Genomic DNA, 23,830 nt, shown 5'->3' with positions numbered 1-23,830 from the left:
CACCAGGGATAGGAGCCCCATCACCCACTCAGGAAGTGATGGACTGACTCCCTGTGAATGGATAAAGAAACACTGTTTTCATAAGCATAGTCATGTGGATCAAAGAGTGGGTCCTCTATACATGTTCCCAGTTAACTGTGGCCATCCCATTCCATGTCCCTTCTACTCCCCAGTGTACTTTCTAATCCTTTCACAGCCCATAAACAAAAGGGAAGCCCGGCCAAAACAAAAGCAGAAAACAGCCAAAGGAAGATGAAAACATCCTAGTAATTAGTGAGAGACTCCAGATATCCCACTATCCCAAGGTGACTCCAATTCACAATGGCTGACTGGCCCTGGCTTCTCACCCCAGGGGGGTAGTCTCATCTGCACCCAGTACCACTTCCCATAAGGACCCCAGAGCTCAGTCTCTAGCACCAGACTCTGTGCTTTGATACACACAGCTGGCCATCTTTGTAATACCTTCATCTGAATGTCTTATAGTCATCTTCAATTCAGCATGTATTATTAGTCCAACTGTGTAATTAAGATCTATGCGTTTCATTGTATGTAAATCTTACTTTAAGAAAAAGTAAAAATTTTAAAAAGAAGCAAGTTTAAAGTGACATTAATCTTTCCCTCTATCAAAACTCCTCCTCCTAAGGTCTTGAGCTCACCTCAGAATGTCCCTCAGCTCCCTGAGCCTCTGCACCCAATCAATCAGCAAGACCTATTGATTCCACCCATTCCATTTCTCTCAAAACTTTCCTTTTCTCTACATTCTCTCATCAATTCCCATCATCACATTTTACTCAAATGATACTGACCACCTACTCTAGACCAGGCACTGTGCGAGGCTGAAAGTCTACATTACGAACAACACATAAATAGTGTCACACTGGAGTTTGCATTTCAGAACCCCAGGTGGAAACTACACCACAGGGGCACTGGGAATACAAAATACATAGGGGTAGGAGGCTTGGTGGGCTGCACAGATGGCAGAGGTCAGGGATGGGTCTGGAAAGTTCCTGGAGAGGCTGATCTCTGTTGAAAGATGAATAGGCATTTGCCAAGTGGACAAAAGAAGAACTGCATTCCAGCCCATGAGAGGAGCTCAGACAGGAGCAGCTGGAGGGAGCATATAAGTCATTCTGGTTTGAGCCTGGGGGGTGAAGGTTGGTGGTTTGTTTGTTTGAGGATTTGTTCTAAAGGAGCTAGAAATGGAGAAGCAGGTGGGAACCAGATCATGGAAGGTTTTGTCAATCACATTCAGGAGTCTGAATCTTAAACTGTCATTAGAGGGAATGTCAGCGAGGTTTTGAGCAAGGAACTAGTCAACCTCACTCTTTAGGAAGATCGCTTTAGATATCATGATCTCTTATGTGAACAGCTACAAGTACTTTTCTTAACTCTCATCTCCCCTCTCTCCATACACCATTTCCAAAGTGAAAAACAAGATGATGTGTCTTCCCTAATTAAAATGTAAAACAAAATAAAAACCCTAACATAACTCCCCATAGCAGATATTCCAAACCTAAGATGAGTTTTATGCTCATCTGTCATAAATAAATGAATAAATTATAAACAATGGAAGCTTAGGGAAAATTATCAGCATTCTAGTTAATAGAGGGTCTAGAATCAGGAAAATAAACCTAAATACAGTATAAGTGATTAAAGTATATTGAATAAAAAAAATTAAAATACAGAAGACAAAGAATGTTGCTCCATAAGCTTGTAACGCAGCAATAATTTATATAAATTATTCCTAATATTAATGAACATGGAGAAATCAATGAATAACACATTGAAAAATGAATGCCTAGGAGACGAAGTAAAACCAGTCTTTTTGGAATATTTAACAAATTCCTACTTTAATGATTGAAAAATATGAAGGCAATTCCAAATATGACAAACGAAAAGAGACATGCAAAGAGATATACGAGACATTTTTTAAAATCACAAAATGATACATGTTAACTCTAAGTTGGAAAACACGGATCACTAAGTGATTTTGCGAAGCAGACAACAAAATCATTAACACAGAAGTTATACCAAAAATGCAAAGGGGTCTTCCCACCTCTGCACAAAACAACAAAAGCACAAAAGTTGTTAGGCTGAGACATTTTCAAAGTAAATTATTTTATGACCTCAAGCAAAAGATCATATCAAAGCTATTTTATCAGTTCCAGGAAAGTTTCCAAATGTTTAATCAAGTCAGCATAAAAATGATACCAAAATCTAGGAGAAAACGCGTAATAAGATAAAATGCTGCAAAACGCAGTTCATCCTCACTTATATCAGTGAAATATCCTAACTTAAAGACTTGCCCATAGAATGCAGCAAACACAGAGACAGAGCAAGAAAGGACGCCGAGCAGGAGCCCACGAGGTTCACGGTAAGAAAACAAGTGGCTAAGCAGCCGGAGAGAAAACAGCCCGGGGGATTTGGCCACGTGACGTGCGGTGGCCCCTGCGGCAGGGACCCGCCAGGCTGCCCGCCCCTCAGCCCCTCAGCCCCTCAGCCCCTCAGCGCCTCAGCCCCTCAGCTCCTCAGTCCCTCAGCCCCTCAGTCCCCTCAGCCCCTCAGTCCCCTCAGCCGCCTCAGCCCCTCAGCCCCTCAGCGTCTCAGCCCCTCAGCGCCTCAGCCCCTCAGCCCCTCAGTCCCCTCAGCCGCCTCAGCCCCTCAGCCCCTCAGCGTCTCAGCCCCTCAGCGCCTCAGCCCCTCAGCCCCTCAGTCCCCTCAGCCCCTCAGTCCCCTCAGCCCCTCAGTCCCTCAGCGCCTCACAGCCGCCTCAGCCACCTCAGCCCTTCAGCCGCCTCAGCCCCTCAGCCCTTCAGTCCCTCAGCGCCTCAGCCTGTCAGCCCCGTCAGCCTCCTCAGTCCCTCAGCCCCACAGCCGACTCAGTCCCTCAGCCCCTCAGCCCCTCAGTCCCCTCAACCCCTCAGTCCCTCAGCCCCTCAGTCCCCTCAGCCCCTCAGCCCCTCAGTCCCCTCAGTCCCTCAGTCCCCTCAGTCCCTCAGTCCCCTCAGCCCCTCAGTCCCTCAGCGCCTCACAGCCGCCTCAGCCACCTCAGCCCTTCAGCCACCTCAGCCCCTCAGCCCCTCAGTCCTTCAGCGCCTCAGCCTGTCAGCCCCGTCAGCCTCCTCAGTCCCTCAGCCCCTCAGCCGCCTCAGTCCCTCAGCCCCTCAGCCCCTCAGCCCCTCAGCCCCTCAGTCCCCTCAGTCCCTCAGTCCCTCAGCTCCTCAGCCCCTCAGCCCCTCGGTCCCCTCAGCCCCTCAGTCCCTCAGCCCCTCAGCGCCTCAGCCCCTCAGCCCCTCAGTCCCTCAGCGCCTCACAGCCGCCTCAGCCGCCTCAGCCCCTCAGTCCCTCAGCCCCTCAGCCCCTCAGCGCCTCAGCCCCTCAGCCCCTCAGTCCCCTCAGCCCCTCAGCCCCTCAGCGCCTCACAGCCGCCTCAGCCGCCTCAGCCCCTCAGCCCCTCAGTCCCTCAGCCCCTCAGCCCCTCACAGCCGCCTCAGCCACCTCAGCCCTTCAGCCGCCTCAGCCCCTCAGCCCCTCTGTCGCCTCAACCCCTCAGCCGCCCACACCGCGGCTCTCTCACCCGCCCCGCTGCCTTAGGGGTCCCGCTGCCCAGCGGGCTCCAGCGCAGCCTCCTGCTGTTCATCCCACCTGCGGCGCCCACCACTGGCTCCTGGCCGCCAGCTACTACCCGCGCGCGGTGGGCAGGGCCAGTCCGGGGGAGCTGACCCCGAGAGGGGCGGCGGGATGGCAGGCGGTGTCCAAAAGCCTATGAAAGCCTCACCCGGGCGGGAGCGGCTGACAGACCCGGAGGCCCCAGTCTGTCCCAGCCAAGGCCTCATGGCGCTGTCACCCACGAGGAGTCCCGGGCGGGAGCACCGCTTGCTCCAAGCTGTCTCGGGCTTCTGGGAGGCGGTGATCCGTGCCCAACGCCGCCAAAGGGCAGCTTGTGCCCGAGAGTGGGGGAAAATGCACCCTTCCCGGGGATCTGAAAACTCCAGGTCCTCCTGCCGGGAGCCCACGGCCTCGGATGGGGACCAGGACGCGCCTGCCCTGAGGAAACGCCCCCTACACCTGAGCCTGAAAAATTGTCCCCAAGAAACCCCACACTCGCAGGGCTGACGTTTGGGCTCCGGGGTGCGGTGTCATATAAAATGGGCACCGCGTGCTTTCCATGCAAAAGACACGAAGTCTGGAGTTTATGAAATTATTGACGGAAAGCCGCACCAGTGCCAAGAGATCATGGCTCAGACCTGGCAGAACTGATCAGATCGATGCTAAGCAAAAGGCCTGAAGAAGACCATCTGGAGGAGCATCCCGAGGGCCTTCCCCAAAGCGCCAGATGGCCTTCCTTTCTGAGGCCACAAAGGCCAGAACCTCCAGAAATAGCATGAAACACGGTGACTTGATGACACCCAAGCCTGCTGCCACCGTGGTTTCTGGCAAGGCAGAATCAAGGCATGAAGTAATCCACCCCTTGTTCAGTCCTCTGAGGGCTGAACAAGACATGATAATGGTGGAAGGCAAGTGTTTGTCCCAGGAGCGGTCCAGGGTGGTTGGTCCCTTGAAGTCACCCGCCAGTCTGAAGGCCCAGGGGACTTGAGCAATACGAAGAACTGGCCAGGGTCAGTAGGGTAAATATTGACATCATCCCTGCAGAAGGGAGGCATGCAGCGAGCCAGGGCGGAGGTTGCAGTGAGCTGAGATCCCACCATTGCACTCCAGCCTGAGGACAAGAGCGAGACTCCATCTCAAAAAAAAAAAAAAAAAGAAAAGAAAAGAAAAGAAAAAGAAAAGAGGAAGAAAGCAAATTTATTGTCTTCAGTGGTTCGAAGTAACAAAAGCTGATTGCCAAATACAGTATGTAAACTAACTCCTGCTTCAATTGTTTAAGGAAGAAATTATATAGGGCAAGCACAATAAATTAGTCTTGTGTGACATTTTTTGAGTACCTGAAAATTCTTCTAATTAAAAAAGGAAAAGGAGTTTTGACTCATCTTGGCCAGCATTTAAAACACGAGCATGGCAGACACGGTCCTGCAGCCTCTTCCCAGTGAGGGTCTTCAGTGGCATTTACTGCAGTTGTCAGCTGATGCTGTGTCTCTCCTGGGCCTGGGTAACCTCAGGGACCTCACTGACAGCTTCTCCTCTTCTCAGGCTTCCAGAAAAGTAACAGCCAACCAGGGAAATAGATTGATCATTTTGAACAATCTTGACAAATTGTAGAAATTTTATTGGTACTGCTCACATCTCTAGGTTTTTGAGCATTTTTTTCCATGGAGATTTGGTGATAAACATTGCATTTATGCTTCTACATGTGTTCATGAGAATTGGCCTCTTTGATACTTGAGTAGTAACAATTGGCCTCTTTGATACTTGAGTAGTAACACTATTCTGAGGAAGTGAAACTGTTGAAATATATTTATAAATACACATACTCTTATCTACAATTTATTAACATGCATGTTCAACAATCTGAAATATTTAAATTTTGGCAAACTTCAATGCTGACCAGCATAACATTCAATGAAATAGCTTCTTTAATTTTTAATCACTTTCAATTTATGGCTCATTTATTAATTTTTATGTTTTCATGCTGTTTTAGTATGTGAACATATGGTATATTTCTTTTTTTTTTTTTTTTTTAAAGACATAGATGTACTCTTGTTGCCCAGGCCGGAGTGCAATGGCACGATCTAGGCTCACCACAACCTCTGCCTCCCAAGTTCGAGCAATTCTCCCGCCTCAGCCTCCCAAGTAGCTGGGATTACAGGCATGTGCCACCACGCCTGGCGAATTTTGTATTTTTAGTAGAGACGGGGTTTCTCCATGTTGGTCAGGCTGGTCTCGAACTCCCGACCTCAGGTTATCCACCCGCCTCAGCCTCCCAAAGTGCTGGGATTACAGGTGTGAGCCACTGCGCCCAACCTCCTCCGCCTCTTTCTCCAGATGCACATAACAGTTATCCTCTGCCCGTCCACTAATGTATATTAGGATTGTTGGAGAAAATAACTTGTTTCTTTAGCTTCACAGATCCACAAATTGAAAGTGTGCCCCCAGGAGCTGCACTAAATGATTTGTACCCATCTGTACCTGATTTAAAACATTTAGAAGGTAAGATTCTGAACTTCAAGTTTGTGATGTTCAGGGGCCATTTTGGACTTTGAGCTGATAAGATGATATGATTTAGATAATAATGCTTTGGATTTGAGCTGATGATGAGATGAAATCTTTGGGAGGGAGTAAATGTATTTTGCCTTTAGGGAGAATAGGAACATTTGAAATTCAGAGGGAACCGTATGGTAGGTGATAGGAAGATTTCTTCTAAGATTTTCTTCTTAGAAACAATTACCATGTTTCTAATGGTAAACAATTACCATGCTGTAGGGAAGGCTACATGCCATAGAATGGTGGGCCACCTGTAGGATTTGAGAACAACTCTCCATTGACAGGCAAAAAGAAACCAGAATCTTCAGTCTTGTAACTACAGGAACTGAATTCTGACAAAAACCGCTGAGCTTGGAAAATGGCCTGAAATAAAATAACAGCCTTGTGTCCAACTTGGAAAGAAAAGAGTCAAATTCTGTTTGCAGATGATACAATCTTGGAGAAACCTAAAGACTCCACCAGAAAACTATTAGAATAGTTAAACAAATGTAGTTAAGTTGCAGGATACAAAATTAACATACAGAAATCAGTAATATTTCTCTATGCCAACAGTGAACAATCTAAAAAAGAAATTAAGAGAGAAATCTTGTTAACATTAGATGTAAATAAAACCAAACATTTAGGAATAAACTTAACCAAAGAAGTGAAAGATCTCTACAAAGAAAACTATAAAGCATTGATGCAGGAAATTGAAGAGAACACACACAATTGACATATATTCTATGTTCATAGATGGGAAGAATCAATATTGTTAAAATGTCGATACTACCCAAAGCAATCTATAGATTCAGTGCAATCCCTGTCAAAATACCAAGGACATTCTTCACAGAAGTAGAAAAAATAATCCAAATTGAACCACAAAAGACCCAGAATAGCCAAAGCTACCCTAAGCAAAAAGAACAAAATTGGAGGCATCACATTACCTGACTTCAAATTATACCACAGAACTATAGTAAAAAACAGCAATGGACTGGCATAAAAACAGACACATAGACCAGTGGAAAAGAATAGAGAACCCAGAAATAAATCCCCATACCCCTGGGCCCTTTCCTGTCTCCCCTTGTGTTCAGGGGTGGCTGCTGCTCTGAGACCATTAGAACTGGGAAGAGAGATGGAGCCATGCGCATTGTTGGTGGGCATTACTCTAAACTTTTGTATCCAAGTGAATCCTCCTTATTCACTGTGGCATTGCCTAAGCATTGCCCTGTGACTGCTGCTAAACAACTTCTCACCGGAGGCAGGCAGTGGCCATAGGCACTGTCCCTTGCATTAGGTCTTGTGTTTGATGTGCTCTTGTGAATTTACTTTATTAGAACAAAATATTTCCATGGTGGGCTTGGGAATCTCTTCCTTTAGCTCCAAATCTGCTATGAAATTCAGGAAAACATTTTTCCTATTTCCTAATAACCTCTTCTGTAGGTGTTGATTGTTTCAAAGTGTGTCTGATCACTGAGGGACCCCCGGGTGACCCCAGACTCATTCACACCATGTATGAAAAATCGCCTGCATTTCTGAGATGCTGGCTGCCCGTTCAGTGCTTCACAGGAAGACACATGGGCTTTCCCTCTTCAGATGCCTGAAGGGAGTGCTTTGAGCTGAGTGGTTTGCTGGCCTCCCTCCAGCCCTAGGGCCCTCCATGGGCCTGGGCTCCCTGGAGGGTCACTGCAACCTCCCTGTAGGTTTCCTCTTACACTGGCACCACTGCAACATACACACCTGAGTACTATTGTATTCTGGCTTGGTGTGTATGCTTTTCACTTTGTAAAACTGCTGTTCTTTTGACAATTCAAGTGACTGTTTTGTTTACTATATCCTTGAAAACAAAAATTGTAACAGAAACATTCCCATGACTATGCTGTGGTTGGAGACTTTATTACCAACAGATTTACACCTTCCTTTTCCCTCTCATTTTCAGGATCTATTTCAGGACTCCTCCTCCTCCCCTAATAACTTGCAGTCTTTCCTATATCATAATAAAGCTACATTTTCTTCTGAAAATTGGCAGGCTCTCCCTTCAAAACACAAACAGCTGAAGAGAGGGCGGCAGGAGGGAGAAAAGCAGCCAGGGCACACCGGCCTGCATGGGGGCGTCCCGGGTCTGAGTCAGTGACCAGAGCTGCAGCCTGGCTTTCTGCCCAAAGTCTTGTCTGGGGGTCAGGAAGGCCCCACACTCACATTTCATCCCTTTTCGTGACTGGCCTGCTGCTGGTTGACCTTCATTTCTCCTTTTTTGGGCAGGAAGGTTGTTGCAGGAAGTCAGGGATCCCAAATGGAGGGACCGGCTGAAGCCATGGCAGAAGAACATAAATTGTGAAGATTTCATGGACACTTATCACTTCCCCAATCAATACTCTTGTGGTTTCCTATGCCTGTCTTTACTTTAATCTGTTAATCTCATCATCTTCGTAAGCTGAGGACGAATGTAGCCTCAGGACCCTGTGATGATTGTGTTAACTGCACAAATTGTTTGTAGAGCGTGTGTGTTTGAACAATATGAAATCTGGGCACCTTAAGAACAGGATAACAGCAATTTTCAAGGAACAAGGGAGATAACCTTAAAGTCTGGCTGCCTGTGGGCCGGGCAGGACAGAGCCATATTTCTCTTACTACCAAAAATGGGTAAGAGAAATATTGCTGAATTCTCTCCCCAGTAAGGAATATTCACAATTAACAGCCATGGGAAAAGAATACATTCCCAGAGGAGGCCTCTGAAATGGCTGTTCTGGGGGTGTCTGCCTTATGCAGATACAGATAGGGATGAAACACGCCCTAGTCTCCTGCAGTGCCCCTAGACTTGCTAGGATTAGGAAGTTCCAGCCTGGCAAATTCTAGTCAGACCGGTTCTCTGCTCTTGAACCCCGACAATGCATGCACAGCAGGACATGGAAGTTCATTAGTGATTCTAGTTTCGCCCTGATCTTCTGCCTTGTGATCTTTTGTCACCCTTGAAGCATGTAATCTCTGTGACCCACACACTATTCATGCACACCCTCCCCTTTGAAAATTGCTAATAAAAACTTGCTGGTTTTATGGCTCAGGGGGCATCACAGAACCTGCCGACATGTGATATCTCACCCGGACACTCAACTTTAAAATTTCTCTCTTTTGTACTCTTTCCCTTGATTTCTCAAACCAGCTGACACTTAGGGAAAATAGAAAAGGACCCACGTTGAATATCATGGGTGGGTTTCCCCCTGATAAAGGTGACATCCAGGATTCAGGAGAGCCTTCCAACTTGGGTGTGCATGAAAGTCACCTGAGGCCCTTAACATGCAGAAATCCTTGCCAGGCTTGGATTGCAAGCCCCAGGCTATGGTATAGCACAGTGTATTTTGTAGCAAGCTCCCTGCATGATTGGAGAGTCACAAATGAAAAGAAATACTATAATCAGTGGAGAGAAGATGTGCACAGCTATTCAAGTGCATGGTTCTCTGACAGATCACAAGGTGGGGGTGGACCTCTATGACATCATCTCCCAGCCACTTCCACATACTTCCCCTGCCCTCAGTGGGTCAGGAGTCTCCTGCTTGGCCTCATCTTCTATTCTGAAGCCTCTGAGTTCTGAATAGTTCTGCCCCCTCCTTTTTCAGATGCCTTTGTGGGAAAACTTGTTATTTGACTTTCTTTACATGAAAACGCCCAGAACACCAGAGAAGGCCCACAGAGTTTCAGACTTAGTCCTGTCTCTTCATATTAAATAGAACCATTGTTGTCTTCCCCTGGGGGAAGCTTCACTCTGCCTGGGTCCTCAGACCTTCCAACCAGCAAAGCTCCATTCCTCCAGGACAGGAATAGGACAATTTTGTGACTGAGACATTCAGTGCAATACTGAACATTGTCCACTTTCACACCTTCACTCTCAGAACTATACCTTCTGGCTGTCGGAGAGTCACACTGTGTACTGGATTCCAGTAGAAAGCATGACATTTATCTTTTAAGAAAAACCATCACATCAGCATAACTGAGTGATCCTAAGCCCAGTTGCTTCCAGACAGTGGCTGATGTAGCGAGAACAGTTAGTTCCCTGGTCAGGGGCCACTGCTGCATGTCCCTCGCTGTGAATGAAGTGACCTGGTCAAAAGCAATGCCGTGTGGGCTGCCATGATGGTGACAGGAAGGAAGGGCAAGTCTATATCCAGGTAGGGGCTCCCCGCAGTGAAGGCCAATCTCAGCCCCCTCCACAGTGTGGGCAGCCTGCCCACAGGCAGCCAGCTGGTCCTCCTGGGAAATAGTGCCAGCCCAGGGATCCACACCAAGTCCCTCGTCAGCAGATGGGATGCTTGGCAGTGGTGTTGGCCTGGTCAGCCTTGGGGGCACATGCATCATGCTGAGCCTCTTCTGTCCCATGCCTGTCTGATGGCCACTTTGTCCCCACCTAACATGGTGGCCAGGGAAAGAAGCGGACTCCACCTCCTGGCATGCCGTTTTGCCCACCTTTGATCAAGAGCATCCTCTGCAGGGATTCTCTTTGGTGGGAACAATGGAAATGTGGATGAAACCACCTTCACAGTCTGAGCCACTGAGGCTCCTCCGCCTTCTGGGAAGCCCGACTGGAAGGTGCTTGGCAGTGATAGCTGCTGTGGCTGCAGCAGCGGCTAGGCTGCAGGACGAGGCTTCCAGGAGGGGGGTGGTGTGGCAGGCAGGGCCTCAAAGCCTCCAGGTGGCATGTTGGCACAGCAGACCGGGACACTCGGGGCGCTGTTGGTCCAGGCTCTGGGGTGCAGACTGCCTGCACTGCAGTGATGAAGTCGGAAAGAGGCAGCAGTGTTCACAGCTGTTGACCCTCCTGTGCCAGTTGCCCATATCATCACTGTACGGGCTCAGCATCTCTGGCCCAGATTCCCAAGGTTGTCTGATGTGAATCCTCGCAGCACCCAAGGCTCGCTGTGCCCTGGTCCCGTGTGGTCACCTGGGGGCCTGCAGTGCCCCTCTCCTCCTAGGACTCGGAATGAAGCCAGGTCCCTCTGGGCCGGGGACTTGGGCCCTGGGGGAGGGGCTGTGACCCACAGGTGGGGTCAGGGGCCCCAGGGCACGCTGCTGGCTGGCTAGGGCTGCAGGAACCCCATGCTCAGCCTTCCCTCCAGAGGCCTTGATGGAACCAAGTTCCCCACTAAGTATTTCCCAAGGCCAAGAAGACAAGAATATAAAATAAAAATAAAATAGCAGTAAAAAACAAGGTCCAGCAGCCATCTGGGGCTGCGAGGCAGCTGGACAGGTGCTGCCTGGGCTCCCTCCATGCCATGTTGTTCTACCGATGTGAGTCTCAGGCAGGGGACATCTTGTTTCAGGGGTATCTCTCGAAGTGCCTCCTCCCTGTCATAAACCCCAGGCAGGGCCTGGTGTCGCGGTCCCAGTGGGTTCGCTGGGCGGGGTGCATCTTGTTGTCCCAGGGCTGCTGTCCACAGAAGATATATAACTGACAGAATCCCAGGAGCCGTGTTCAAAATGGCAGCACAGGAAACATGGACCCCCGACATGCGGGTCTGTGTGGAGCTGTGGCCTAGGGTTCCTGGACAAATGTTTCCGTGTAATACAAAGCCTGACCTCACCGGGGGACAGGCTGCCCTCATCTTGAACCTCTGGACCCCCCAGAGAACAGCCTGCTGCCCTGGGTTATTGAGAAGCCCCTGGGCCGCCGACATGCAGGTCTGTGTGGAGCTGTGGCCTAGCGTTCCCGGACAAATGTTCCCGTGTAATACAAAGCCTGACCTCACTGGGGGACAGGCTGCCCTCATCTCGAGCCTCTGGACCCCTCAGAGAGCAGTCTTCTGCCCTGGGCTCTGGAGAAGCCCCTTGGTGTTGATGGGCCTCGACCTGGGCCTTGGGGACAGCCCCGTCAGGCCAGGCTGGGGGAGGCTCGTGTCCCAGGGAGTCTGATGGCATGAGCTCCTGGAGCTGAGCTGGTGGGGTGAGGACAGCCAGTCTGTCCCCCTCACAGAAGGGCCCAATGCCAGGGGACACCCCAGAGGACCGCTGCTTGAGCCCAGCTGAAAAAAAGAAACAGACATGGTCACTATCTTCTCCAAGCCCATCTGGTCTCTTCAGGGCTAACCTCCACAGGCCTGGGTCTCTGGAGTCCTCTGGGTCCCTGCGTGGCACCATGCCCTGACACTGAGGACGCCCCTGCAGGCTACTGATCCCAGGGCAAGGGCTGTGTGCAGTCTGGGGTGGGGGAGCTTTCAGGGAACCTCAGGGCACTCCTGAAATGGCCCCCAGGGTTCAGGGTGGCTCAGGGCTTCCTGCCTCACGCCCTCACCTCAGGGCAGTTTGGCAGCCCTGATTCAGGACTCAGGTGGGAGGGACGTGCACTGTCACCCAGCCTTCTTGCCACCTCACATGGGGGCCTGTCTCCACAGCGGGTGAGAAGGGAATGGGCACAGGTTCCCCTCTGCCCTCCAGGCCGCCCACCCCATGCCAGGGCTGCAGCGATCCCACACCCAGCTGAACTCTTGGTTGTGGCTCTGGGTCAGGGCTTCCCCCAATGCCCTCTGCCCGAATCCTCTCTGGGTCAGGGACACTGATTCTCTTGTCCCCCTGGCTTGTTGTTTTGACACCCTTGGGGGGCACTAGAGAATGAGGGGTCTCTGCTGCTTGGAGGTGGGAGTGGGGGCTTCCACAGCGGGGTCTGACTGCCCCAGTGTCCCTCAGGGCCCTTCAAGGAGGAGAGGAGGACAATGTGGAAAGTGGGAGAGGGGTGTTATGAGGTCCTGCCCATGGCCCCTGCCTGTCCACACAGCATGTCCAGCACACACACATGTGCTCAGCACATGCCATGAGGACTGGCAGACCCATTTGACTTTCTTAGAATAGAGCAGGGAGAGGAGGAAGAAGAGGTGCAGGAGGAAGGCCAGGTAGGAGGACTGGGGGGTCAGGGCATTGCCCACCATTGACTGCCCCAGAGGGTTACTTGGGAGGGGACCTGGTGCTGGAGCCCACTTGGGGGTGGCAGGTCCCGGTGTTTCCTTGTGAATTCCTTCATGGAGGTTTGAAGGATCCTGAGGACTTCGTTGTCCTCTAGGGGCCAGTTCTGGGAGTCACTCCTGAAACTCCCAGACGGTGCTCCAGGAAAGCTTCATGAAGCACTCTAGGGACAGGGCGTGCACCAGGCCAGGAGAGTTCCCTGGGAGGGGTCAGTGCCTGCCCCCCATTTCTACCAGGCCCCTCCTCCCACTGGGTGGTGTCTGGTCCTTTTTGGCCACCCTGGGGTCCAGCTGTGCACAGGAGGCTACAGTTGGGGAAGGCCGGGCAGGGAAGTGCTCACCACACTCCTGACTTTCATCTGGGTCATGTGGGGGGTGGACTCAGTGTCATCATGCCTTGCCCAACCCACCAGGCCAGACCCCCCTAGCCAGATGGAGCAGGCAGTGTAAGGACACGTCCCTCAGGACAGCGGGGTCTGTCCCACGTGTTCCCCCAAGCACCCTCGGGCACACAGGACTTACTCCTGTGTATTTTGAATGATGCATGCGCCATGGTCATCAGTACCCACTCGCCCTTCAAGATGAACACATCCCACAGTCTCAGGGTGAGCCCGAAGGATTTCTGTGGGGACAGCAAGTGTGGGAGAACCTGGTCTTTCCAAGCTGGGGCCAGTAGCCTGAGCAGGGCCCACTGGGGTTTCAGTCCACTGGAGTGCTGGGGACCCCTCTCCATGGGATGAGACCCCCAGCAAGACTGAGTCAGACAAGGTCCTGTAGCTCTTCATGAGGGACTCCGCTCAACAGCGCTGTGGCTTCTGGAAAGAGGGGTTTCCTGAGGACCTGGGGCTTCCTTGGGCCCTCCCAAGTCAGGTCCTGTCCCAGTCTGCCCACGAGGCTGGGCCTGAGCCCTGGCCTCTGCCATGGGATGCCCCCTCTCTTGAGCAGAGCCTGACTTGTGAGCCCTGCAGGGATCTGCTTGTGCCTCCTGTGGGCTGTGGTTGAGCCAAGTCCTCCTGGGGGCGCTGGACCCCTGAGCTGAGGGAACCAGGCACTGCAGGACAGGAGGGTCCCTGGGCTGGGATCTCCCTGTGCCTCCTTATCCCATCAAGGAAACACCGGAGGAGCCTTGTCAGCATAGAACCCTCAATGCACAGCCCTTCTTTGCCTTGAAGGGAGGAGCAGAGGTGCTCAGGGGCCCCTGGGCTGCCCTGAAATCCTCCCACTTCAGGCCCGTCTGCAGACCCTCCCTCAAGGGGAACAACCCATGGCGGCCGCCAGGGCTCCAACACCCGCCCCATGCACGGACACCCGGTGGACACACTTCTTTTAGCCTTGCTCAGCTGCAGCTCAGCCCTGGTCCACCAGTGCCCCTGCCTCTGCCAGGGCGGGAAAAGGAAACCCAACACCGAAGCCATGGGGAATCCCCATCCCAGGTCAGGCTGTGGCTGGGACTCAGCCTCTTGCCAGCCCCATGAGGGACTCAAGCCTCCCCTGGCCCATGGGACCCAGGGCCTCCGGGGAGGAGCCAAGGGTGTCAACTACTCACCAGGTGTCTCATGATCTTCCGGAAGGACTTGTGCAACACCTGTTCCTGATATGATAGGAGTCTCTCAAGCCAGGCAGTATTGGGCTGTAGAATACTTAGAAACCCCCAACCCATCACCCCATCAGACCCCACTCCCAAGATGTGGAGGCATTAGCTGGAAGAGCTGGACAGGGCAGGGGAACCCCAGACCCCGAAGCCTCCCTCCCTCCCATCTAGTGACCCCAGCATGCAGCCTCAGCCCTGGGGAGGAGGACCCTGGCTGGAAGTGCTGCCCAGCGGCATCCTGGGTCCAGGTGCCAGGAGGGCAGGCCTGCCTTTGACACCATGAGGTATGGCTAAGGCAGGCAGGTGCTAGCGGGGAGAACGGGGTGGGAGCTGGGGCTAAGTGGCCATCTCCAGGATGTGAGATCAGGCTGGGGGACATGGGATGGACAGATATTGCCACCTTGGCTTCGTTGACCCATCCATAGGAAGGGAAGGTGGCTGGGAGCACAGCCAGCTGGGAGGCAGGAGGACACTCAGAGAGGTGAGTGGCGCCTGCACAAAGTCAGGGCTGGCTTCGGGCGACAGAGGGCAGCCTGGGGGAGGTATCCATGCCCTCTGATGTTAGGGGTGAAGGGCGTCTGACTTGAGGTTTGAGGGTCCCCGTCCAGACCCAGGCTGCTGTGGGACCTCAGCAGGGACATCCTGGAGGCTTCAAACAAGCTGGGATACAAGGAAAGCGCCTTGACTGGAAGTTGGGATCACTGACCAGGGTGGCCGTGCCCTGGCATGGCTGTGTAAGGCCCTGGGGGCAACTGTCCACCTACCCTGCAGGGAGCGCCTCTCGCCAACCAGCAGCTAGGCCAGCACCCAGAAAGCATTTTCCTCCAGCAGATACAGGAGGAGGATGGCGGTGACGTGGCTCAGGTCCCTGTGGTAGCCCATCTCCTGCAAGAGCCAGGGTCACCATGGATGGATGTCACCTGGGAAGGCTGAGGCCACCTGGGAGGACTCACATCCCCAGAGATGGCAGAGGTAATCAGGGACACCTGCCACAGGCCTCCAGGGATTTGGGGTGGGCATGAGGACTGAGCAGGTCACGTATGACTCAGCTGACAAGGATCCTGGGGGGACTCCTGCAGCGAGCGTCTAAGCTCACATGGCCCTAAAGGGCACAGGCAGGGATTGTTCATGCTCCCTCCCATGGGCCAGGCTGAGGAGGCCACTATGCCGGCCTGGAGCAGCACCTGTGAACTACACCCACCCCAAGTCAGGCAGCGGGACGCTGACCATCACACAAAGGGTCCTGCAACACCTCAGGGGCTGCCTGCCGGACACAGGAGGACGACTGAGTCCAGACCCCGTGTGGGCAGCCCATGGAGTCAGCTCAGCAGCTCTCCCTGCCTGGAATGGCCTGGAACGTCAGAGTGGTACAGGAGCAGCCACCTGGGTGACACCCTCCCTGTCTGTTGCCCTACTGTGGGGTTCAGGCAAAGGGGAAATTGGATCTCTGATTGGTTTCTGGTGAAGAAGAGGCTTCCTCAGGATACAAACTCATTTCATGACAAGAGCCTGGTCCATCAGGCACCTCAGCCACTTGTCAGACCTGTCTCCTGTGAGGACCATCTGCATGCGGCCCTGCCAAGCTCCTGGGCTTCGGGGCAACACCAGGAGGGGAAGGTCATTTCTTCATCTGAGACGTGGTGGTTGGGTCCAGATGACACCAAGAGTCAGGACCTCAACCCTTTTCTGTCTCAATTTGACCCCTTGCGCCACCCCCTTGCTTGGGTGTCCACGCCAGCAAGTGAGCTTGAGTTCTGCCTACTACGTGCTGGTGGGTCACGAACACTGAATTTTCAAGAAGTGCCGACACCCCCGAGAGACACCCATGCCTGTGAATATGGGCACAGGGCCCAGGAATATCGCTGCCTGGGAATACTCACAGGATTATATGCAGAATAGGCCACGAGGATGTCACATAATTCCTGCTGCCTCGAAAAGAGGGAAAAGAGGGTTTTGTTTGTTTTGCGCGAATGCTGTCAGTTTCATTTTCTCTACGTACCTGGACAACACACACAGTTCTGGGTTCAGATGATCCCCCAAATAAGCAGTGAGCTCTTCAGGACACCTGAGTTTTTAGGAGTTTTTTCAGTAAAATCCACATTCTTTGCAATGCAAATATCACAGGTGTACAGTTGGATCGGTGATCATTTTCACTCTGGTTGATTTTTTCTTCCCCCTTTTCTTGGTTTGCAGACACGGAAGTCCAGTCTTTGGGATGTGCAGTTCTACGGTTCTGAACCAATGTGCATACCCTTCCATCCACCACTGCAGCCCCTCCCAGAGCAGCTCCTTCATCCTCCAAGTCCCCAGCATGTCCCCTTTGCAGCCAACGTCTCCCGGCTTCTTCAGTCCCTGGCCATCCTGACCTGTTCTCTGTCCCTATGGTTTACTCTTTTTCAGAATGGCTGATGAATTGGAATCCTATGGTGGTAGCCTGTTGGGTCTGGCTTCGTTCCCTCAGCAATATGCATCTAAGATCCACCCATGTTCCTGCGGGCATCAGGGGTTCGTTCCTTTTCCTCCCTGAGTTTTCTCTCTCTGAAGAGTGGAACCCCCTTCCTCCCCAGTTCCGGTGTTGAAGAGCATCTCAATAGCCTCCGGATGTGAGTGACAATCAATCAAGCAGTGAGTGTGGCATGCGGGTTTTATTTGCACATCAGTTTCAACTCAGTGTGGTCAATATCTGTGACATTTTGGGGATGTGTGGTACGAGGCCACTGAGCTTTGTGAGCCACAGCCCATCTGACTTCCAAGGTGGCTGTTCTCTGTCGCGTGCCTGCCAGCCATGGATGAGAGTTTCCGGGCCCTGCATCCTGCCTGGTATTTTGGGCTGTCAGTGTTGCCCGGGAAGGCTCCCGAGCCCCGCCATCCTGCCACCTTCCCGTGGATCCCTACCCTCGCTCATTGTAGGGCATGGAGAGCACCTTCCACCATCTGCATGATTTTTTTTTTTTATTTTTTTGCTGTCTTCCATCTCCTTGGGAGCCACCTGGGTTCTGGCCCCACATGTCCCAGCCCGGCCCAGATCTTAGAGCCTGGGAGGTGCTCAGTCCATAATGCTGGCTGCTGCCTGGGCCAGGAGAGCCCTTGGCAGCTCTGTCACTTTTCCTGGGTGACCGTGGCCTCTGCCCTGGGGAAGCCCTCATCCCTCTGGATCACCCCCATCTTCCCTGGTACCCCTGCAGCCCCCATAGGCCTTACGTGACTCCAAATCATTCTCTAAACATCATGTGGTTCTACACGGTGTGGCTGACATCTGCCTTGATGTGGTGAGTGATCCTGGACGACCTCTTGCCTTTCTCCTTCACGACCTGTAGGGCAGGGCTGAGAGGAGGAAGCAGCCTCAGAACAGACAAAAGACTCCCTGCCCCTGATGGCAGTCATCCCACAGTCAGCACTTCTGGAAGGAAGGGAGGAAGGTTTCCTTCTGCAGAAAGCGACTTTTTGCCTTGTTTCTGAAGCCAGGGAGGGTCACGGAGCCCAGTGCACCTGCAGTGCCTGAGTCCCCATATGTGCCCAGCATGTGCATCTGACCACAGCCCCCACCTCCAACCCGGGCTGGACGTTCCCTCCAGCTGGAGTCCTGGGCTCCTGACATGGTCTGGCCTGTTTGTCCTGTCCTAGCTGAGTGTGGGAGGGCTGTATCCTGTATTCCTCTGGGTTCTCAGCCTTCACTTTGTCAATGTCTAGCAGGAGTGACCATGCCTGGCCCCACACCACCAGGGAAATGCCTTTGTACGTGTTTTGAGACAGCTACAGACAGAAGAACGCTCCAGTGAGACAGGACATGGGGTGACTCGGGGAGGAAAGCTGGCGAACAGGCCTGCTGTCCTATGGTGAGGACAGGGTGCCACCCACCCACTGAGAGGCCAATAGTGCCAGGTCACAGACATGGGCACCTGTCTCCTGGCTCTGCAAAGAGCAGTCACAGGGGCCATTCCCTCCATGTTACTTTCTTGCTGCTCCCATATTTTGTCCAGTCTGCAAGCATCTTCAGCCACTTGTCAGTGCGTTTTATTTCCTGCTGTCTTTGCTGTCAAATGAGCCATGATGGAGTTAGCGGAATGCCAGGCCCCTGGCAGTGGCCCGTGGATGCTGGGTCCAGGGCTTTGGGGCCCTGAAGAGACCCAACCTGAAGGAGTCAGGAAATAGCAGATCCCGGGGGCTGAGACCCTCTGAAGGAACCAGAGCTGGTAGTCTGGACTGGTGATGCCAGGACACGCCTTCCTCAGGCCACAGACACCCCGAGTGTTAGTTGGGTCCCAGCCTTCAACTGCAGACTTGGTGCACCCTCCCAGTGACAGCCGTGGCCCTCTCACCACCGCCCGGGCCCACCAGCCGCCACCTCTGCCTCACCGACCACCCCTGATTCCCCATCCCTGGGGCGGCCTCCCACACAGCAGGCACAGGCTCTTACCTTCACCTCCAGGCCACTGGTGGGGACAGCTCCCTCTCACTGTAGGGCAACCTAGGCAGAAGCCATCCTCCTGCCTAGGGCAGGAGCCATCCCCCTCCTTGAGAGGGCCCAAGGGAAGGACCAGCCTATCCCCATCCACCCTAAGTCTCAGCCTGGGACAAGGCACAGAGAAGGAAGGCAAGGGCCTCCTTGTGGAGCTGACATATGTGAGGCACCAGGACCCTGGAGAAGAGGGAGTTGGAGGCTGGCCTGGCGGGAGCCACTTGGGGCCCGCGGGGTGCCTCGGGCTGCACAGTGGGGCTGCCCCTCCTGGGCTGGAGGCGACACCCTCTGTGGGAGCTGAGAAAGTCCAGTCCTGAGACGGGATGGGTGCTGCCCAGAGTGGGTAACCAAGCCCTGACTGACAGCAGTGCCTCGGGAGTGACCACATCACCCACCAGAGTCCAGGGAGCCTGGCCTGAGAGCTGCCCAGCGCCCTGAGGACGCATCTGGAGCCCATCCCAGCTGACACTCCCCATGGGCCTTGCAGGGTGTGACCTCCCAGCGTGCACCTGCCTCTGCCTGTGCCCTGGCCGCTGACCCTGCCTGTACCCCATCTTCCCCCATCCTGCCCAGCCCAGAGACTGTGACCCTCCCTCTGACCACCCTGGCCCTTCTTTGACCCTTTTCCTGTCAGAGCCTAAGAATGAGACCTCCCTCCCTGATCCATCCACACCCCTGCCTTGGCCACTTTCTCACGGGGCTGCCCAATGCTGCTGAGGAGAAACCTGAGGTGACAAGGATGACCAAGGGCCCTGCAGGCAGTGGGGATGGCCCTACCACCCCGCCTCAAACCTCAGCCAGCTTTCAGGGGAGTTGGCCTTCAGCCCTCAGCCTCCTCCCAGCCACTGCAAAAACCAGGACATGAGGTGCCTGACTGTCCTCCCCCTACTGTCCTGCCTGCCCCAACTCCATCTCCCTCCTCCACCCTCTATGGTGCTGACTGAGCCAGCAGGAAGCAGAGTCTCTGGAGGCCACGCAGAGCCTTGGGGACTGACCAAGGGCCCCCACTGAAGGGTCCCAGGTGGGCCACAGTTCCCTGCCCACCCCATCTCCCATGGGATGCTTTAGTGGGTGTAGGTATGCAAGATATTGTTGGGGGGTGCAGGGTGAATAATTTCAATGTACATTATCATGTATTATCTTACTGTGTAAATGCTTCTAAGAATAATTAAGTAACTTAAGGTTTGCATGCCACTCAAAATATAGCTTTAAATGCTAATAAAAAAATGGAGGCAAATGAAAAGTCTCTTCCTGTGGTCCAGGGAATCTCGATCTTTCTTTCAGAGACTTGCAGCTTTGAGCTGGAGCTGCCCTCTCCTTCCTGTCCACTGCACACCCCCACAACACACACACGTGTACACACATATGCACACACACACCTGCACATACACACACACTGTGCATCATGCCCTCACTAAGGAGGCACGGAAGGGAATGTGTGTCTGTAAGGAAATGAAGACGGCTCAAGCCCCTGGTTCCCTGGGGATTTGCACAGACGCCCTCCCTGCAAACCATTCTTTGGTCTCTTTCTCTCTCTTAGTGAAAGAGAGAAGCAGAGCCCCAACGGGTACCCGGCTGCTTAGGGCCCAACCCAAGGTCACAAGCTTCCTCAGGAGCCTGGTGAGATGGGGGCACCACAGAGCCTCCCAAACCGAGGGGGCAGCGTTCAGTGGAGCCTTGAGCTGAGGAAGGTGATAGACGGGACGTCTCGGTTCATTAGACACAACCACAATGCAGTGAGGAAGGGCAGCTGCCAAAGGTTTTATTCTCCAGGAGGAGGGGCTCTCGGGGGCTGTGAGCAGGAGGCACGAGGACTTTATTGCACATGTGGTTAGGTGATGGCGACCTACAGCTGCACTGGGAACTGGGACCCAGAGTGCCCCGACCTCCTGCTCCGTCTCTCTCTTCCTCTCTGCCTCCTCTGTCTTTCTCTTCATCTCTCTTTTTTTTTTCTCTCTCTCTCCATCTCTTTCCCTCCTCCTCTTCCTCCTTGCCCCTGTTCCGGCACCTAGGACCCTCTCTTGGGTGTGTTCGCACACAATGCCAAGGCTGCCATCTATCAGGGCACCCTCACAGGATGCCTCCACCTTCCATCACCCATGGGGTTCAGGGTCCCAGGTATGACCGCACTCTCCTGGGTGTGGGCGTCCTGTGCTCAGGGAAGCAGAAGCTGCAGGTCTCCACTGGCTCAGGAGACGTGTCCCAGGGCTGCTGGCTTCCATCTTGTGATCTGCAGAGGCGAGAGTGGAGGGTGTGGGCTAGGCCTGGCCCTGGACTGGGGTATGGGAGATGGTGTGAGCAGCCATACTCTACCCTGACCCAGGAACTAAGGGCAATCACCAGGCTAGGGTTATCGGGGGGACCCAGGCGGGTGTCAGTGTCCCTCACTTGCTGACCAGAACCTGCGCTGCGGCAGGGGTGGGCAGGCAAATCTTGGCTCTCACTTCTGCCCAGCCCCAAGCGTGCCATGCCCACCAAGGAGACACCTCCTCCAGGGCTTAGCTCTGATGGCCCTGCATCCTGAGAACCCCTGACCCAGGCAAGCCCAAAGGCTGGCACCCCACACCCACCCTTCCCGGGTGCCACTCTGCTAGGTATCTGCCTGCCAGGATGTCTTAATCTGATTTTATGAAGCCACAGCGAATAACAGGGATGAGCCCCGTGCCTCTCCACCTAGAAGCAGGGGCAGTGACAGGACCGAGGGATGGCAGGAGTCTTGTCACCCAAGCGCGAGAAGGGTGAGGGCCCCAGTTTCATGCACTCACCATGGGAAGACTTGGCCAGACTTTGACAGGGCCTTGAGTGGGACTGGCAGGAGCAGAGATTCCCCCCTCTTCTTGAGGAAGCAGGCCACTGTCACCAGGAAGTGGCAAAGGACGGTGCACAGGCAGAGCCCCAACGTGCTGTAGACCAGAGCCAGCTGATCTGAACTCAACGTCAGCCCCAGGAGAGCTGCAAGACAGCGTGAGACCCCTCTCTGCAGTGCCTTCTCCTCTTCCCCTCACTAGGCTCAAGCGATCCACATCCCCCTAACCCACCCTGCTGCGAGCCTGTCTGGCTTCTGGAGAGGCTGGGCTGTTTTCCTGACCCTGAGGCTGGCTGGGATACTCTCTGGATCCTGGAGGAAGTTGATCCACTCCCCCATCCTGGTGGCAACTTCCCAAGGCCTCGAAGCTGGACAACGTGAGCTGGTTCAGGATTAATAGGTCCAGGATTCGTCTGTTACAAATCTGATGAATCTGTCACTGGCCCTGGGTTTCGAACTCACATTGCAAGCAGAAGGCTCATGTTGCAGTTACCAGAGAGTGGGCTCGTTCCACGATGGGGGTCACCCACACTTGCAGCAGATGCTTAAGATCTGAGCATGGGAGACACAGGCCCTAGAAAGACAGAGAGACTTCCTGCATGGAGCTTATCATCTAGGGGAGATGACCACCCACCACTCCATGGGGAAACAGACTGTCACAGTTGGACAATAGCCTGCAGGAGGGGTGCACAGAACCCTGGCAGCTCATCCTGGGGAAGGTGCTCTAGTCTGGGAAAATGCTTCTTAGAGAAAGGGGCCTGTTTTATTTTTACTTTTTCATTGCAGGAAGAACGCACAGTTTAAGTGTTCAACTTGATGAACTTTTACCCATGGGTGCACTCAGGCTCAGCCCCCAGATGAGGCTGGACAAGACCAAGTTCATGCCCAGACCCTAGGGGGCTCCCTTGTCCCCTCCCGTCCAATACTTTCCCCGAGAAGTAACCACTCTTCTCAGCCCTTTTACTATAGATTAATTCTGCAGCTTTTTGCCTTTTATAGAGGCATGCGGAAGGTGCTCTTTTGAGATCGGTTTCTTCGCTCAACAATGACATCTGTGAGATCCTCTCATATTGTTGCATGTGGTCGGAGGTCATTCTTTTTCATTGCTGTATAGTATTTCATTGCATGAATACACTGTCATTTGTTGACATGTTCTGTTCATGGATATTTAGCTTGTGCTAGACAGTGATAGTTTTGACTGAGTAGAAGTTACCTTGCTATGCAGAGGCAGAGAGGATAGGGAGGAACATTTGAGAAGGCAGGAACAACATGCACAAAGGCTTTTGGCAGGAGGGAGCCTGCCCGGGGCCCTGAAGGCTGGTGTGGCTTCCTGGTACCCCGCTTCTAGGTGGCTGTGTTCTGAGCACCTGCTGCCCTGGCCTGGTGCGTGGCCCTCCACACCCATTTATCGGGGGAAATTCAGCCCCTGATACTTAAACATTGGTTCTTTTCTATTTCCCTAAGTGTTGGCCTTAGGGTCAACTGAGAAATAAAGGGAAAGAGTACAAAAGAGAGAAATTTTAAAGCTGAGTGTCTGGGGGAGACATCACATGTCGGCAGGTTCCCTGATGCCCCCTAAGCTGCAAAACGAGCAAGTTTTTATTAGTGATTTTCAAAGGGGAGGGAGTGTACAAACAGGATGTGGGTCACAGAGATCACATGCTTCACAAGGTAATAAAATATTACAAGGCAAATGGAGGCAGGGCGAGATCACAGGACCAGGGTGAAATTAAAATTGCTGATAAAGTTTTGGGCACGCATTGTCATTGATAACATCTCATCAGGAGACAAGGTTTCAGAGCAGACCACTGGTCTGACTAAAATTTACTAGGCAGGAATTTCCTCATCCTAATAGACTTGGGAGCACTACGGGAGACCAGGGCTTATTTCAT

This window comes from Chlorocebus sabaeus, chromosome 16 (assembly GCF_047675955.1).
Source record: "Chlorocebus sabaeus isolate Y175 chromosome 16, mChlSab1.0.hap1, whole genome shotgun sequence".
In the NCBI taxonomy this organism is placed as follows: Eukaryota; Metazoa; Chordata; class Mammalia; order Primates; family Cercopithecidae; genus Chlorocebus; species Chlorocebus sabaeus.
The sequence above is the reverse complement of the archived record's forward strand: the minus strand, read 5'-3'. Positions refer to the sequence as shown.